This window comes from Clinocottus analis, unplaced genomic scaffold, assembly GCF_023055335.1.
Source record: "Clinocottus analis isolate CAN_PGR_092001 unplaced genomic scaffold, fCliAna1.0.p SCAF_6, whole genome shotgun sequence".
Taxonomy (NCBI): Eukaryota; Metazoa; Chordata; class Actinopteri; order Perciformes; family Cottidae; genus Clinocottus; species Clinocottus analis.
In genome coordinates, this window is record NW_027176218.1 from 11,303,666 (window position 1) to 11,321,582 (window position 17,917).

At 39.4% G+C, this 17,917-nt stretch overlaps 1 protein-coding gene across 3 annotated transcripts in view; it reads right to left on the minus strand.

Annotated features, from left to right (window-relative positions):
* grm3 (glutamate receptor, metabotropic 3) overlaps positions 1–16,926 on the minus strand; it is a 40,319-nt gene extending 23,393 nt beyond the window's left edge. Inside the window, exons 1-4 of one of the 3 annotated variants that reach the window (XM_068602156.1) lie at positions 16,860–16,926; positions 9,946–10,038; positions 6,011–6,079; positions 812–871 (exon numbers count right to left, since the gene is read on the minus strand). The gene's annotated coding sequence lies outside the window, so the exon portion shown is untranslated. Of the gene's footprint in view, positions 1–811; positions 872–6,010; positions 6,080–9,945; positions 10,138–16,859 lie in introns of those variants that run through there. The other 2 variants (XM_068602158.1, XM_068602157.1) reach the window with 2 other exon arrangements.
* Positions 16,927–17,917: the final 991 nt, after the last annotated feature.

Below are 17,917 nucleotides of genomic sequence, written 5' to 3' on the forward strand. Positions count from 1 at the left end.
AACATGTATGCTTTGTCAGAGAAACATTGTTGCCTGTAAATTCAGTCTTAAGCATTCAAATAGGAGAGAAGAGGTTGAGGTTCGGCTTACATACACCATCACATTCATAGGCTGTGCAGTCTGGAAATAAAACCAAGAAGACAAACATGAGTCAATCATATACGCTGTAAAATGATAATGTGAAATTAAAATAGCTTCTTGCATGTAAAAGTGTCTGTTTGGCGCTCTCCTGTCAAACAAATGTCGTCGTGCCTTGCCTTGAACTCGTGAATTGTTCACCATAGAGGTTAAGAGCTAGTTATCTTTAATCTGTGGCACTTATGGACAAATTATATCATAAAAATGTTTGTCTCAGCCTGTTGTAATGCAGCCATTGATTGTTTGTTTGATCTTCAGGTTTAGATAGGCGGCTTCTATTATCTTTGGCCAGGCGGGTTTTCCCCCTTTTTCCAGTCGCTATGGCAAGCTAAGCCGATCGCCTGATGGTTGTATCCTTACATTAAAATGGACAGATAAGAATGGTAGTGGTACATATTAGGGCTGCCCCCTCTTAGCCCATTAGTCGAGCAGTTCTTTTGTTTTCTGTCGACTCAGATTTCTCTATTAGTAATTTGTTATACTTTTTCATACTAAATTACTTATTTCCAAAAAACGTATGAGCAAATATCTGGTAAACACAAGATTTAAAGTGGCGCTTTTGTGTTACTCTTTGTGGAGAAACTCAGTTTTACTGATCTGCTGATTAAATCAACTGTGGTTTTGAACAGCCCTATTAGACAAATATCCCACATATGGGCATTCAAAGTCTTACCTGAATAAAGCAGGATAAGAGCAGATGCCAGCTGGCACATGGCAACATCACTACAGAAACCTATTCAAGAGAGATGGGGGAAACACATGAGGTGAGTAAACAACAGCCAGAAAACAACTGACTGTCAATAGGAGGAGAGGAGAGAGGATCAGATAAAAGAGGATGCTGACTACTGACCCTTCTCCCTGGGAGCTATGATGCAGAGTAACATCTGACAGATAACCCCATTTCACCTCTGACCTTGTTCAAATCTAAAGTCAGTGAGTCGGCTGCATACCCACTACCTCCTTCCTCTTTTGCCTCTTGTGTTTCATCCCGCTTCCTCCATGAACTCGTCCCTGCATCCTCTGCCTTTCCCACCCTCTCCTTGCTGGTGCTCCACTCCACACTACCCATTTATTTCCACCTCCCGAACACCCTCCACAGCCCTCGCGCTCCTCTTAACAGGCAGGGCTGCTGTGGATGACACGTATCCAGCTGAGAGCAGCCATGCAGGGTCGATGGACCGCAGTACACTGAGAGGAGAGATCCACAAGCCCCACAATCCAGCTCTCTGTGTTTTTTCTGTTTTCTTTTCTCTTTGCGTGTGTGTGTTTCCTGTCTTTCTCTCTCTCTCTCTTTCTCTCCCTCTCCCTCTCTCTCTCTCTCTCTCTCTCTCTCTCTCTCTCTCTCTCTCTCTCTCTCTCTCTCTCTCTCTCATTCTATTTATGTGTGTGTGTGTGTGTGTGTGTGTGTGTGTGTGTGTGTGTGTGTGTGTTTGTGTGTGCATGTGTGGGTACTTGTTTATCTGTCTAGTGCACCTGACAGAACCCACAGCTGCACCAATGACGTGGATCTTACAGTATGGGGAGACTTTCAGTTTTTTTTTAGTTTTTTTGCTCTCTCTCTCCCTCTCTCTCTCTCTCTCTCTCTCTCTCTCTCTCTCTCTCTCTCTCTCTCTCTCTCTCTCTCTCTCTCTCTCTCTCTCTCCTTCTATATCGCTCTCTCTAATGCCTAATATGTGCAATGCAACTCATTATTTTCTTGTGTGAAAAGAGCTACTTTTATTACTTTTTTAGTGTGTGTATGAATGGTGTCCCGGACTTCTGACAGTTCAACAGTTGCAAGGGGCTGTGACCATTAATTATTTACAAAGTACATTTTAGGCAGAAAAGACTGATGATCCATAAATAGAACAAAACATAACAGCCAAACATCAAGTGAGACATAATGCACATCCCCCCAACCTTTTTAAAGCACGCCAATCCACATGGTACAAAACAACTCATTCACTGAAAACAAACTTCAGACATCTTAAATAACATACCGGAGGGTGATGATGGCTAACCTGGGTCAAAGCGTCTTTATTGACAATTACCAATCGAAATAATAATCAGGTCCTCTGATCTCAGATGACTATTGACGGTCCGTTCACACAGACAACCTTTCCTGTATCGAATAATCAGTCTATTTCCTGACCTGCATTAGGTTCAAAGGGCAAGGGCCTTATTATCATGTTAGAAACAGAAATTGATTTTCTGGACCTGAAAGACAGCCGAAAAAAATGTAACTGCACAATCATTGATCTTTGTTTGACAAAAGAACTGCAGCCCCACGTTTTGTAGCCTGCAATCCACATGGTGTAATAGATAAAGAAGTACATTTCCGATGACAATTTGATTAACCCGCAGAACAAGAGGTGTGCTTCAGGTGCACACAGACTAAACTGTGTTTTCATGTAGGTGGGTACTTCAAAGGGATTCCACACTAAAAGAGCTTTTAACCTTTGAGCACCAAACCAAGTCTACAATGGGACTATTTCACGCAGTGCACTTTAGTGAGACCTGACGAATGACTTGGGACATCATCACTGTCACTGCTACAGTGATGAAAATGAATCAATTATTTCATGTCATTGTTTTTTAAAGTTTATATCAAACAATGATACCAGCAACTGTTGGCTACAGCATCTGAAATATGAGGATTTTTCACCCATGCTCAATTGTATAGACTAAAACTGAAGAAGAAGTGATACATTAATATATAGAATTTAAAAAAGAGTGGATTTGCAGCCCTAGTTGTATCTGTTATGGCTTCCCGTTGAGCTTCAGTTAATTGTCTCTGTCTTCATCGACTTCACAGTGTTTTTTTCCTGAGTTTTGGTGGCCTGATTAAAAATGGCAGCTCAACCTAAAAACAGACCAGGGTTGTGTGAAGGCATTCATCAGATCCACATTCCATCACTGTAGAGGGCGGCAGGCCTGTCAAAATGAGAATTACCTCTCCGTGGATGGCATCTATCAACTTAACAATCATCTAATGACCCTGGGAGTCATCATGTAGCATCAGTCAACCTCTTCATGGCACGGGAGCTGCTGCATCCTGCTTAATTCATGCTCACACCCCACCAGTCTGTCGTCACTGCAGTCGATACGTGAAATGTACAGAGTGTTGCAATACCGGGAGAGAGTAATGGAGAGTACTGCCTACCTCAAACAGCTGGAAGAAGACATATAATTGGTTTGAATATAGACACAAGACTCCTAAATATATCCTAACTTTTAATTTTCTCTACCACTTTTGTGCATGGACATCAGACTAACTGTTTCCACTGCAGCACAACAAGTTCAATCTATTGTATTGAAACTTTGACCTTAATAAACATACCATGACAAAACTTTGTTATTTGGTATTTAAAAAAATAAATTGACACTATGTGTTATAAAGTAACTATTTATTTATTTTAAACAATTTATCAAAGTTGTCATTCATTTTCTGCTGTCTTGTGTTAGTCAGTGCATCTCAGATATTGATCATGATAGTTATCTATATATCTATATATCTATGTCTATATCTATATCTATATCTATATCTATATCTATATCTATATATATATATATATATATATATATATATATATATATATATATATATATAGTTTGTAGTGATATATCACACTTTGTAGTGTGATATAAAACAATAAAATTGTAGGATATAAAACAATAAAATGTATTAACGACTTAGGTTTATAAATATACAACTGCATCTAGTGTGGTTTAATTTGTCAGTTGTTTGAAATTGAAGTTGAGGAACAGACTCTAGCTCTGTGAGCGTCATCCTTCTATTTCTTCTTATGCTTTGCAGAAACCTAAACTTTTCAGGAAATTAACAACAGTATTGCATATTTCACAAACGCGTGTAAATTGTGCATTTAAATTGATAATGCAAAAATGGATTGACACTAAAAATGAAAATGTTTTTCAGACTACTGTATACACTACAGTTTAATGATCATTTTGCAGTGATGTTTACAGCTTTGTAGTACTGACATGTAGTGGTCGATGCCTACACAACAACGAGCAAGGAAAAGCTTTGTGGTCTGATCAAGAGAGTTTGACCTGCAAGTGAGGAATGAATTTCTACAGCTACTGTACCTGATGCAATAGGAGGAAGCACTTACACGGTTATTATGCTTGTAATGTCACAAAAGTTTGGGATTTAAAGTGCAATGGACAACATAATTTATCATGTGCCATTGCTGACCTAGGTATGTAAAATGCCAGGTGTGTGCACTATTCAATTCTTTAAAGATATCAAAAGGTAAAAAAAACAAAACTCCATCTAACACTCACAAAAATGAAAAAAGCTCCATCACAACCACCACAAACTAAGATATCATAGTAACCCCTGGATGACCAGCAAACCACCTTTCACTATTGATCTCTTACACATAGACACACGCACACACCAAATGCACCAAATGCACACCCACACTTGCGACTCCCCTCCTACACCGTGTTTGACCCTGCAATGTAATAACTCTTACACACACACGCACACGCACACACACACACACACACACACACACACACACACACACACACACACACACACACACACACACACTGCTTCCCTCCTCAAGCTCATAATTTATTAAAGAGTCTGATCTTTCTCTGAGACACACCATCACAGCTGTACATCCCACTGCCCTTTCCCCGCCTCATCCCCTGAGTGTATGTATGTACGTGTGCGTGTGTGCACGTGTGTGTGTGTGTGTATGTGAGAGAGAGACTTTCTGTGTATGTAGGGAAGGCTGGATGTCAGTGAACGGTGCTTACGCTTTGTGTGTATGTACATGTGTGTGCGTGGCTCAGTGTGTGTTGTGAGTGGCTGTTGTTGCTGATGAGAGGTGAGCTGTGGGAAGCAGCAGTGATTTCCAGACTCTTCCCTGTTTCCTCACTAGAGCATAACAGTGTCAGAAATACGAGGAGCAGAACAACCTTACTAATACAAAAACTAATAAAAAAATTGAAATGCCAAGAACTTGGTTATGGATATTAATTTAAATTATCGTAGTGAAACTCAATTTGAAACAGTACTTGTATTTTAAGATTGTCATTAACAAAAACAATTTGCAGCAGCACATGCTTTCATGTTTTCATGGAGATCTTTTAGCTACAATTCTCCACATTTACCTGTTGCAATAACTGAAAATGTAGAAATCCTACAAGCAAATTCAGCTGCATGTAACACTATAAATAGTTTATTAAAAAAATAACAACAACAACACATTTTACGTCTCAACTCTTCTTTATCTTCTCTTTCTTCAATCTCTCGAAAACGGCCAACACTCCAGTAACTGGGAGATTTTACAGTGGGACTGATTCTTGCAAAAGAGTATAAGATCCCATTAAGTAGAGACGCTAACTTGTGGGAATGAGCTGAAAACATGTAGAAAGGAACTTTGCATAAGCCTCAGTGCTGCTGATGTGAAAGATGCTGCTATTTGGGGGATAAAGGTTGAAGTTACAAGTACTTGTTTGAGCATAAAGGTCCCAGCAACGCATGAAGAGTCCTACTGGATGACACCTAATTGCTGTCAGGAAGCAGTTCTGGAACGAGATCATAACCAAGTAAAGCCCTTATCACGGTGGACGCTTTATAATGATTTTCTTAAAATGTTGACTTAACTAAGGGGATAAAAGTGATAGTTATATGTGATTATGATCTGGTTGTGTCTAAAGCTTTAGGAATGATACTAAAGATGAGACTGCATAGAACAGTATGCTCTCAACCAAAATGTGGACAGGGTCTTGTCAGTGATTTTTTTAATGGGGTTTATTACATTATTTGGAGCAAGTTATGCTATATATTTTTGCATATATTTGTTTGTACATTTGTTGTGAGCGTGAAACCAGACATTTATTATGAGTTACCTACCGTTTTTCTTAGTGTATTAGACTCCTCTTGGCTCTACTGAGATTAGAGCCCATGTTTCCGTCCCCTCGTCTTCAGCGTGGTGAAACACATGAAACCAGAAAGAGAAAGAATAAAGTGAAAGAGGACAACAAAACAACAACTTGTATATTGTATTCAAGTGTGACTTTTCCAAGCATTGTGTTGAACGTCATGTTAATTTCATTCATGATTTGTTTTAAAAACAGCTAACAAAGACACAATTTGTCAAGTTACTAGTGAATTCAGCACCACGGACAGCAACATTGAGAAACTCTTACAACACACCAGATTTTCAAAAACCTTTCATACAAACACTCTTATAATATAATGCTAAGATGTTAAAATGATTATTTAAGTGAAATAAGGCACATAACTACTACTGGCATGTTGTGTTACACGAAACATTTGTAAATATTTACAAAATGCGCTTGTAAAACATGTACAATGCTTTACAGATTTTAAGTAAGTTATTTCACAAATAATTAATTATTCAGTCTTAGTAACAAATATAATATCATTGATTATCATTCAACTAAAACGTAGGACCTAAACTCAAGCACTACTCAAAAGTAGCATCGCTCAGTAAGTATATTAAAGTCAGTGTAAATGTATAAATCTATTTTAAAAAAAAGAACATTAGACTTTACCAACAGCACATCAAGGACAGCCAAATTGAAAGGTTACATCATAGCATGTGAAAGCACTTTAAAAGTAGCAAAGATATGTTGGAAATATACAGTGAAATGTTGGACTATAGATCTAATAGTCACAATTCTGAAAATATGCATTTTATTTGCGCAAAGTGATTCTGCCATCAGTGGTAGAAGACAGCGTTGGCCTCAACCAGGACAGCATTTGCTGTGTGCCATTAAGTTGGTCCCTACAGATCTCCAATGATCCATTACATTGTCTTTTCTGGATGATATTGTACTTTCAGTGACCATGCCAGCTTGACAGATCTAAAATACCACCATCCACAACTCTAGCTGATCCACAGCTGTAACTCGCTGTAACACATCTCAGGGTAAAATATTTTAGTGGCCATGTGCAAAAAAAGATGGACGATTTTGTGGGCCTCACACCACTACACCGTTATTAATTAAGTACCACATCCAACTCTTTTTTGAAATATCAATCTCCTCCCGTGGCTTGAAAAGTAAAATGTTTTGTCCATCACTTTGAGGTCAGCTGAAATCTTAGTTGATTAAAATGAATTCCAATAGTGACAACATGTCCATAGAAAGCACTTTTAGTGCATAATCCACATTTTTGCAGTCTATCCATGTGCTCAGTGATTACTGTGTGTTCCAGACACTGATATTTTCACCCATGAAAGGTAAAACACACTCCCATCTCAATCCTAATGCACATTATGAGCAGGTGTGTTTACATAGTGTGTCTTGTAGAATAATATGGATAGAGAGCAGAGAAGTGGAACATGTCTATGGTATTCAGACATGTTTGTTCAAAAGTGAATTTGACCTCAGCCATCATCCAATGTGCTCTGTGACACTTTTCACAGTTAGTACATTTCAGGCTTAAGGGGCAGAGGATTTGATATTTGTTTATATCTATATGTAATTATTGGCTGTATCCGGAAAGCTGCCTTTCACGTAGAATTACACAAGAATTGACTTTTTTGATTCTATAACTTTAACTGCAAGCTCGGGGTTTGAGCTGTGGGTATAGTCGATAAGAGATACTTGATCTTAGCTTAGTGATGTTGACACAGGTTACCGGATACTGCAAATACATTACTAAACAGAAAACATCAATCACAGATAACCGTCAGCAAATCACAATATTTGGTGTAATACACCAAAATATATGTCACATCACATATTTAAATCCACACACGACTCATCTGCCCACTCAGATAACCAATACAACTAGGGCTTCCTTTTCCTTTATGTACTGAGCTAGTACACTGCTGAAGTTCTGCAATCGAGTGAGTGGTAAGTGGAAGCAACAAGGCCACACGCACACACACACACACACACACACACACACACACACACACACACACACACACACACACACACACACAAGCTTGGGTACACACATTCATCACAAGCAAGAAAATTCTAAAATTTAAAATGAAATCACTGCAAACTATTGTCCTCTGACTTGCACAGAGATGCACATTCCCCGAACACAAAGGCACACAAAAACACAATTAAGAAGAAATATGTTTTTAAGGTTTAACAAGGCCACCAAATGCACACCCACACTTGCGACTCCCCTCCTACACTGTGTTTGACCCTGCAATGTAATAACTCTTACACTCACACACACACACACACACACACACACACACACACACACACACACACACACACACACACACACACACATACACTGCCAACTGTCACTCATAAATGTTCCAACTGAATAAGTTGAACAGTGAATTAACGCATGTATAAAATTACACTTAATTACGCAACAGGTTACACACACATTATCGTGCACAAATATGTGCAATCTGCATGTATACACAAACTTGTTGCAATGGATTAGGAAAGCAAAATGTCAGATGCAAACCACCGTAAGGTAGAGTTCTCAAAATGTACGAAATACATTAAACAGAAATATCCATTCACCTCACCCCTAAAGAAAATAAAAATAAAACAGATTCTGCATCAATGCTTTGCTTTCTGACCAAATGCATTATTATTATTATTATTATTATTATTATTATTATTATTATTATTATTATTATTATTATTATTATTATTATTATTATTATTATTATTTTGATCATTCATGCATGCCATTTCAGCTAAGTTGTACCTTTTTGATTTTGGAAAAAAAGAGAAGAAAAAAAATGTGCATTAAAACACTAAGCCAAAGTTTAATATCGGCTCCTCAATGAATTGCCATAATTCATCATGGGTGATGTTTAAAAGGAAATTTGGTCATCTGAGGTGTACATTTCATGAGATCATTAAGGATAAATACACAATACGTAAGCAAAACTTAATGTATGTTTTTTTTCTTACTTTCTTATTGATTTATATTTTACAATATATATATTTTTAATTTTAGTTAGAAACAGTCTAACCGTGTGCACAACATGTACGGCCACTCTAAGCTCAGTGTTGAGTGGCATGACAACCCTGCTGGAATGCAGCCCACTGGCCAATTGGTGTTCGCTTGTCTTCAGAATTTAATCATGTTATTTAGAGTCTAAGGTAAATCACATTTCAGGAAAGAGAGAAGTTTCATCAAACCTTAAAGCTTAACTGTCAGTGGAAAGACATTTGAAATATGAAACTGCTGGTGCACCAATAACAGTCTTTGTCTCAAGTCTGTACGCAGTGGCATTTTGGGCATTGAGATGCCCAAAATGTCAAGCACCTCGCCTCCTGCGAAAAGGTGTAGAGTGCTTGTTGAGAAGCAAAGAAAAAGTAATTCCACTGATAATCAGTGACCACTACGGTTATCAGATCCACCTGTATGCCTGTTTCCAGAGACGCACTACACGCCCATCTTTTCTCCAGGAAGCTTAAAGCCGCGGGACATGGCCGTTGCGGCTGAACCCAAATAACTTCTTCACGCAGCGTAAAATACGCAACTGCAGATACTCTTTGTTTCACCTCCTGTAGCTTTATCATGCATCTGCTGCGGAGATTAGCAACTATGTCCCCCCCTCCTCTTTCCCTCCTCTTTATCACAACCTGCGATCAGAAGAAGCACCTTCTTATAATATAAACATCGGCACCACATGTGTCTGAAAACAATCGGGTGTTTAAATCCTGCGCAAAGTTCAAAGAAATGGTTCCCCACCGTAGGATTGGCTGACGCGCGCTCGAACGGTCCTGGACTGACAATTTTTCTCTGCACTCTGTCGCTTAACCCGAAATCTCACACCGCAACACATTCCCTCACCAGAAAGGATTATGTTCTGTTTTACCTACCTTGATGACTTGGATCCTTCAAAAGGTTGCCCACAAATCTTCAGCCGCTGGAAGTTTGACTTAGTCTACTCCTGATCCCTCGGAGGAGTCGCACTGAGAGAGAGAGAGAGAGAGAGAGAGAGAGAGAGAGAGAGAGAGAGAGAGAGAGAGAGAGAGAGAGAGAGAGAGAGAGAGAGAGAGAGAGAGTATGGGCGCCACTGCTTTGCGCGCCTGCTCTGTCTATGTCTGCATGCGTGTGTCAGCGCGCGTGCATGTGAGAGAGAGAGAGTGAGTGAGAGAGAGCGAGAGAGAAACAACAGACGTGTAGATCCGTAGCCCCTTGCCAAAGGATGCTTCAGTCTCCTAGCAACAACAATCGATCCGGCAAGGAGACATTTTTATTGGATGAAAAGAAAACTTAGCCATTCCCCCCCACATACACACACACCCCTCTTAGCACATGTTTACCACTCAGAACAACAACTTCAGCTCAGCTTTGCTGAGTGAAGACAGAGAATAGAGAGTGTGAGAAAGAAAAGAGGGAAAGGGGAAAAAGATGATCCCATGTTGTACGTGTGTGTTTAGTTGCAGACTGACATACAAAATGAATTCACATGTACATCTGCTCTTGCGAATAAAAAAGCAAAAACGTGTACATTGTATTTATTGAAACATAATTCCACATCCTTTCTTGTTTTATGCAAGTGCCATCAATGCTTAAATGCACTAGCATACACTAAGATGTCAGTGGCAAAGAAAAACTGTGAGAGCAGCACTGAACATGAAAAATATTGCATTAGCTGCATGGTTCAGTGGTATAGAGATATAAGACATCCAATAAACACCCTAAGAGCTGTGACTTGAAGTCTCCATCCAAAGCTTGTCATACATCACGGAAACAGGATGCATGATATATGGCTGCCTCACACACACACACACACACACACACACACACACACACACACACACACACACACACACACACACACACACACACACACACACACACACACACACACACACACACAATTTTGTTCAAGTTCGTTGCCTCCCTCTGCCTGTTTCCCCTTTTGCCCATCATTAGAACAGAAACAATGGCCCCTTAGTGGTGTGTGTGTGTGTGTGTGTGTGTGTGTGTGTGTGTGTGTGTGTGTGTGTGTGTGTGTTTGTGTATGTTAGGTGTCAGTGCATGCGCACACACACATCTGCTCATCTGTACTTGTTTATATGATTATGCACATGGAGTCATTAGAATGCAAGTATGCAAGTGTGCAGCTCCTTCTGAACAGAAAATCCTCTTCACGCATGATTAAGTCACAGAGTGTTCTCTCTTTCTCTGACACAATACAAACACACACACACACAAATGCACGCTACATACACTTTTGCATACACGCACACACATGCACACACAGACAACACCGAGAGAGAAGCACTCAGTCTAGAAGCCTGATTTCCGTATTGTAAAGTTAGTCAAGTGCATAGAGATACACTGTATGAGGCCATGCTTAAAGCTGTTTTTTGATTGCGGCGACTAAGGGCCGCTGCGCATTGTTGTTTTTCTTTTATATGCTGATCGATGACGACAGCAGGCAGAAGTTTCTGACTGCAGGCTCATGTTTTTCATGTATCTACTGTGTGACACCATATGGCATAAGAAAACTGTCTCTGAGGATAAGCTTTGGATGGGCAGAGATTGATTAGTTGGCTGAAGAAGTAAGGGGTAAAAGCATCCACTTCACACCTTTGTGACACACGTACATGCACAGGCATGAGGTGGGAAGTGCACACACACACTAGTGCCCAGTGTCAGTCACAGATTTCCCAAACTTCATCCCTCGTCCCTGTCGTTCCAGCTCGGAGATGCTGGCTACTCTAATAAAAGCCTCATTGTCTGCATGTCATGCATATATGCAGAAAGCCCAGAAAGCCAGCTTTGTCCCGTAAGGGTCCCTCAGCGAGAGAGCTTTGTGCCTGGCCTTTCCCCACAACACAACAAGAAAGAAAGACAGAAAGAATGAAAGAGAGAAAGAATGAGTCTGGGAGAAAGATAGGTACCACTGTGACAGAGAGTAAATATGGACAACTTGAACCTCACTATATTTAACCCTCTACAACCGTACGACTGGCCAGTTGGAGAGTGTGAGTATTTGGAAAGCAAAGTGTGCAGGAATTTATCCTGCCTTATCCTAGTGAACTGCTTCAGCTCATGCAGCAGGAAGTGGGTCCACTGGGATTATGTTTCCTTCTCCTTTGATTCCCCACAGATTGTTTGTGTCCCCTCGCTAATAGAATTAGACATGCTTCATTTCCCATGGTCTTCTGTCCTGTCTTGGCCTCGTGATGGGTGGAGGTTCACACAGAGGGGTGAGTGTGCTTAGAAGTGTGCCCAGTGTTGGTCAGACAACGGAGCTAGTTACTACCGCAAGCTTCCATTTGCTTTGGTCAGTGTGGTCACTTGTTATGTGGCCAAGTGGAAAAAAAGATTTTTTCACAAAAGGAATTCCTCTGTAATGTGGCAATAACACAGTTTTTGTATATTTCCATAAGCCTTATGGGATAAGGACACATAATAAATCATCTGTTCCTGAATTTGCTTTAACAAACTAAAGAGGTACACATTTGGTTATTGTGTGCGTATGTTTCTGCCGGAGACCAGATTTACAGCCTCATTTTGGAAAAACAACATCCAACTGCATTAAACACAAGTTAAATGTGTTTTATTAATTAGGTTTCAAGGTTAAAGGGTTCTTCTGATAAGAGGACTGGCTTAACCATGCCTTAAATTTCACCACTACAATGGGCATAGACCTACTTTATAGATAAAAAACAACAACAAAAAAACATACTATACTGAATGCCTGTTTTATGAACCATGTGGATAGCACAGAAAATAAACAGGTTGCATGTGTGATAACAAAAGAAACGTCCAACACTTCACAGATACCATTCCTTCTTAAATGAGTCCAATAGGAACTATGCCATTAAACAACCTGAGATTTCCCCCTGTAAGATTTCAGTCATTTATAAGTTAAAGGGACTTTCCTTTATTTTGCTGTGTTTTTAATCTACTGGAGAAACATACAATATACATGTCTACTTGAAATCCCTCTCTTTGATCTCTCTCTTTCTTTCTTACACTTGGTTCAGAATAACCAATTTAATTTAGTCCCTTTACAAAACTGTATTTTAATCGTCATATGCGTACAGGTACATACATGACATTTGTCCTCTGCATATAACCCAAGCATTTATGAACTGCAGTAAAGCTCCCAGGGAGCACCTTTGTGTTTAGTGTCCCGCTCAAGGACACTTGTATCAAACCACCAACCTTGTTGTTAAAGGACAAACCGCTCCACCTGAGCTACAGCCGCCCATCACCATTGCCACAGACTGTACGGGCGATGAGAATAGCAGACATCATCATGGTTTGATGAGCCACAAAGGTCTGTGCGTAGTGGGCATTTGAAAAACAATGGCTATATTTGGAAATTAGGTATGACACATATTAAATTAGTCCTAAATGTGTTCTAGATGGCTGAGTACAGACGTGTGTATATCATATGGTTGGTAATGTTGTTTTTGCGTGGTTTGTCGCTCCTAACAGGGGGTTGGTCTCTAATTATCTTGGTTACAGAGGCATGGCCAACAGACTGCAGGCCACACACTCTTCACAGGACGTGCACTGACCTGTCTCATGTTCGTCTGCTAGCCAGTCCAACACACACAAAGACACATGCTCAAACACACACATAATGCACTTTTATTGAGCAGTGACTCACCTCACATAACCTTTTGTCCAGGGTGCTTTACCCAAACTTTCTTTGCTGCCATACAGGATCAAATGGACACATTGTTCTTTCAAATACAAGTCAAAGTTGATCTGTTTTAGCGCTCATTATTTTTGATTATCTTGGATACAAAAAAGGTAAACTTTAAATTTAAACAAAAGCATGGCTTTTTCAGCAGAAAATGAAATAAAGTGTAACAAAAACATAGTTTAACCATTTATCTTTCTTTTTGAAGAACTACACATTAAAAAGCTAATTTGCATTTACCCAATTTTTGTCTTTCATCTTGAGAAGTGTTTTCTGAGCTTTCCATACACAAGTATATGTAAACTGGACTGTAAATAACAAGGAACTGTGGTACTTGTGACCTAAAACGCCTTTGGAATCTGGGTGAAAATCACTTTAAGCCAATGTGCTTTCAAAAGAAATCTGGGTGTCATTTGGTAAAAATCTGTAAAAAAAACAACAAAACAATGAGCCTTAATTAGTCACTCTGTATTCAATTTATTCCCAACACATACAAATGCAGAAACTCAGGTGTGGTTGTATGCATATGTATGCCCACACATGTACACACGTGCACACAAACAAACACACTGTGTACAGTATCTGATTTGGCCTCTCCTCTGAGCTTTCTCTCCACGACCACAATTCATTAGTAATTGACCGCAGCAGCCTCACTCATTAAACATTAACAGGCTACTGGTGAATAATTGATTAATGATATGAGGCGATCTGCGGCAGCATTCTGACAATAAGAGTGCATAGACAAGAGGAAAGAAAGGCCGAATCAATGCGATGCTAAGCGAAGGCTCCTATACACACACACACACACACACACACACACACACACACACACACACACACACACACACACACACACACACGCACACTACACTCACTCACTCACTTACTATTAACTCACCATTAACTCAATGGTCAATCAAGATTTGGTTGTTACGTGTAAACATACTGTACTGCACTTACAAATTAAAATGTACTTAAACCAGAAAATAACCTTGTTTGGAACTAGATGTTAGAGAATGATGTTACCATCTCTGTGCGCCTTAAGATCTCTATTAATCTTAGTTTTAGCCAGTGTCAGTTGGTTGATGGTGTATCTCATTTTAGACAGACCAGAAACACAATTTCTTTGAGTAAACACTCTGCAGTTTGTCAGTCCCAACAGGTACTCATGGTGTGTTTTTCTGTGTGTTTTTCTGAGAAATTTTGGATTGGTTGCAAGGTTGCGGCAAAGCAAGAAAAGGAAAAGATGATGAAGATGATGTAAGGTCAATACATAACCTTCACATCCCAGTTTCTCTGCTCCCTTCTCACCAGGATATGCAATATTTCAATACAAATTACTGTTACAAAAATCAAACAATTTTCTGCTTTGGCACAACTATAGTTAAGATTTGGTCAAGTTTAGGCAGAAACACGATTTGGTTAAAGTTGGGCTGGAATATTGTTTATATTATTAAGGTTAGGGCACACTCATGGTTAAAAGATACCAATGATGACTGTCGACAGGAAACTGGGACCAAATAGTACTCTCCCATGTCAAAGTTTTTGTTTGTCTTCCAGTACACCACGTCCACTTCCTGATCTATCATGGCTGCATGTGGACCTTGAGAATGTGAAAGGCATGCATGGGCTAACAAATATATTGTGTTTTTAAATGAGGCTTTTGGAGGGTGTTGTGTGACATGGGAAAATATTATGAACTCCCAGTGATGTACCGTAATACTTGACTTTTTATAGTGGCAGAAACCATTTAAAAATACAAGTACACAATCCATAAACATTGTAAGTGTCTCATTGGAGCTTCCTGCATGTCTAAGAACGGGACCTATCTGTGCTTGGTATCAAATTGGCCGATTCTAATGACATTATATCGTTGATTGTTTTGGCCCTAAAAGCCTTCAAGCATCCCTAGTGATTGGAATTTCTTATTGAAGGTGGATAGAAAGTTTCATTAAAGTTATCTGTCATTAAGCTGATTGGACCTTCAAAAAAGACAACGCTAATGTGAGAATAATAATTAAGTTTGAACGGGTTTTAAAGCTCTAGCCAAGCACAATTGCCTAAAATATCATACCCAAAATGAATTAGGAATAGCAGGTCAACCTTAATTCTTAGTGTAAATGTATGCTTCCCTTTAAATGGTAAGAAGATAAGGAATACAAATCCATTGTAAATAACCCGTTTTCTTTTACCTTTCCAGAGTAAATGGAGACTATCTAAATTACAAATGTGTTATCACAGTTAAAACCAAAATCAAATTGACAATGATGCACATTTACCTGAAGCTTTTATCCAAAGCAACCTACATTTTTTCTCTATACACCGTAGACACAGCAACAAGGAGCAATTAGGGGTTAAGTGTCTTGCTCAAGGACACATCAACATGGACTAGTGGAGCATGCTAACCACTAAGCCACTGTCGTCCCCACACAATATACTCTACTTAGTGGGAGTTTTACTTCAAAACACTATTTATTTGTGGTTGTTTATGTGTCAAATAACATAATCTCCCAAAAGCATTGACATATTTAATAAACACAATGAATATTGATCAATATGTATGCCCTGCTATATGAGCAGATACATGGAGAATGATAGAACCCACAGTGCTTTGTGTATTTGTCTCAGCTAGAATGACAAAAGGCTTGCTGGAGGAACAACATGTTTTCAATCAGTATGAAATGCATCTTCCATAAAATGACCATCATCCTTCTTATATTTTTGAAAGTATGCTTTAGAGGTGAATCCTCATAGGCAGTGCTGAATAGATATTGCAGTAATGTCTGGTGCTATGGTATGATTTTTGTTTAATTTTCATTCATCATTCATACTCGTGAAAAAGTAATTTTAACACAACATTACCAAATTATGGGATCCAGTGATCTACTCAAAACTAATACATTATTTCAATGTTAAAACTTATTCTGAAACACATTTACTGGATACAATGTGCACGTACACACACACGCACGCACACACACACACACACACACACACACACACACACGCACACACACACACACACACACACACACACACACACACACAATGAGCTCTCAATGAGTACAAATTAGGATAATGACATCTAACAGTGAAAATAGGAGCTAGATTTCTTACTGGAGTCAAACGAGTTCATCAGAGAGAGAATAGAGTGAGATATGTCCTCCGTCTGCGCTGATCAGATTCCCCAGGACTTGTCAGAGGCCAGTCACAGTGGAGCTCGATGATGAATAGGAGGAGAGCTCAGCCCTCTTAAATCACCTAATGGTGTGTGTATGAATGTGTGTGTATGTTTGTCTGCCTGTGCTCACATAAGTGTGTCTTGTCTGTCTCAACTTCTGACACTCAATAGTTAATTATCACATGTTTTAATATTTAATTTAGCTATTTGATAAAAGAGGATGTTTTATAAATGAGGTGATCCATCCCTAAATATCAAGAGCCATCCAAACCGGTGCAACACTGTGAAATTGAAACTTCTACATGCCTTGTCTTTTTAATGTACTTGGTTTACTCCGAAATGCCACATGTTGTTTTTTAGTTGTCCACATGTATTTTTAGCTTATCTTTTAATCAGTATTATCTAGCGTGAGATTGTGTTATCTGTTTGTGCATGTATGCTTTAAATAGCACAGAAATAATTTCATCCCTGTCCATTAATCTCCCATTTGGTTAATTATCACAGTTGCTAATTACAAACCTTTCAACAGAAGTGGACCTCCTCTGCCTGTTTCTTCCTGCATCCTTCATTCCCTCTCCTTTCTCTGTTCCCAGTTTCAACATGGTAACACGACAGTTGCACAGAAAACTTAGTTATAACTCATTGATTAAAATGCCTGGGAATAGGTCCAAAACTCAGGAGTTCTTCTATCCTGAGTAGCCAGTGACATTGGATGAATCTAAAGCTCCTTCCTCCTTTTTTTATGTGGATACCTCAGTTGGTGCTGGCCATGTATCCCTTGCCTGTCATGCCGTTATTTCTGCCAATGCCAGTCACTCCAGGATGGCTGCTCTGAGAGGGGTGCTTTGAAGAGCTGTCCAGGCGAGAGCTTGGCTATGCTGGAGCTTTTTCTACTCTTTCACAACACAGAGTGCCCTTCAGGGACTTAAATTGCCCTGCAGTGTTATGGATAATACTAAAAATCCACACTAAAATCACACACACACACACACAC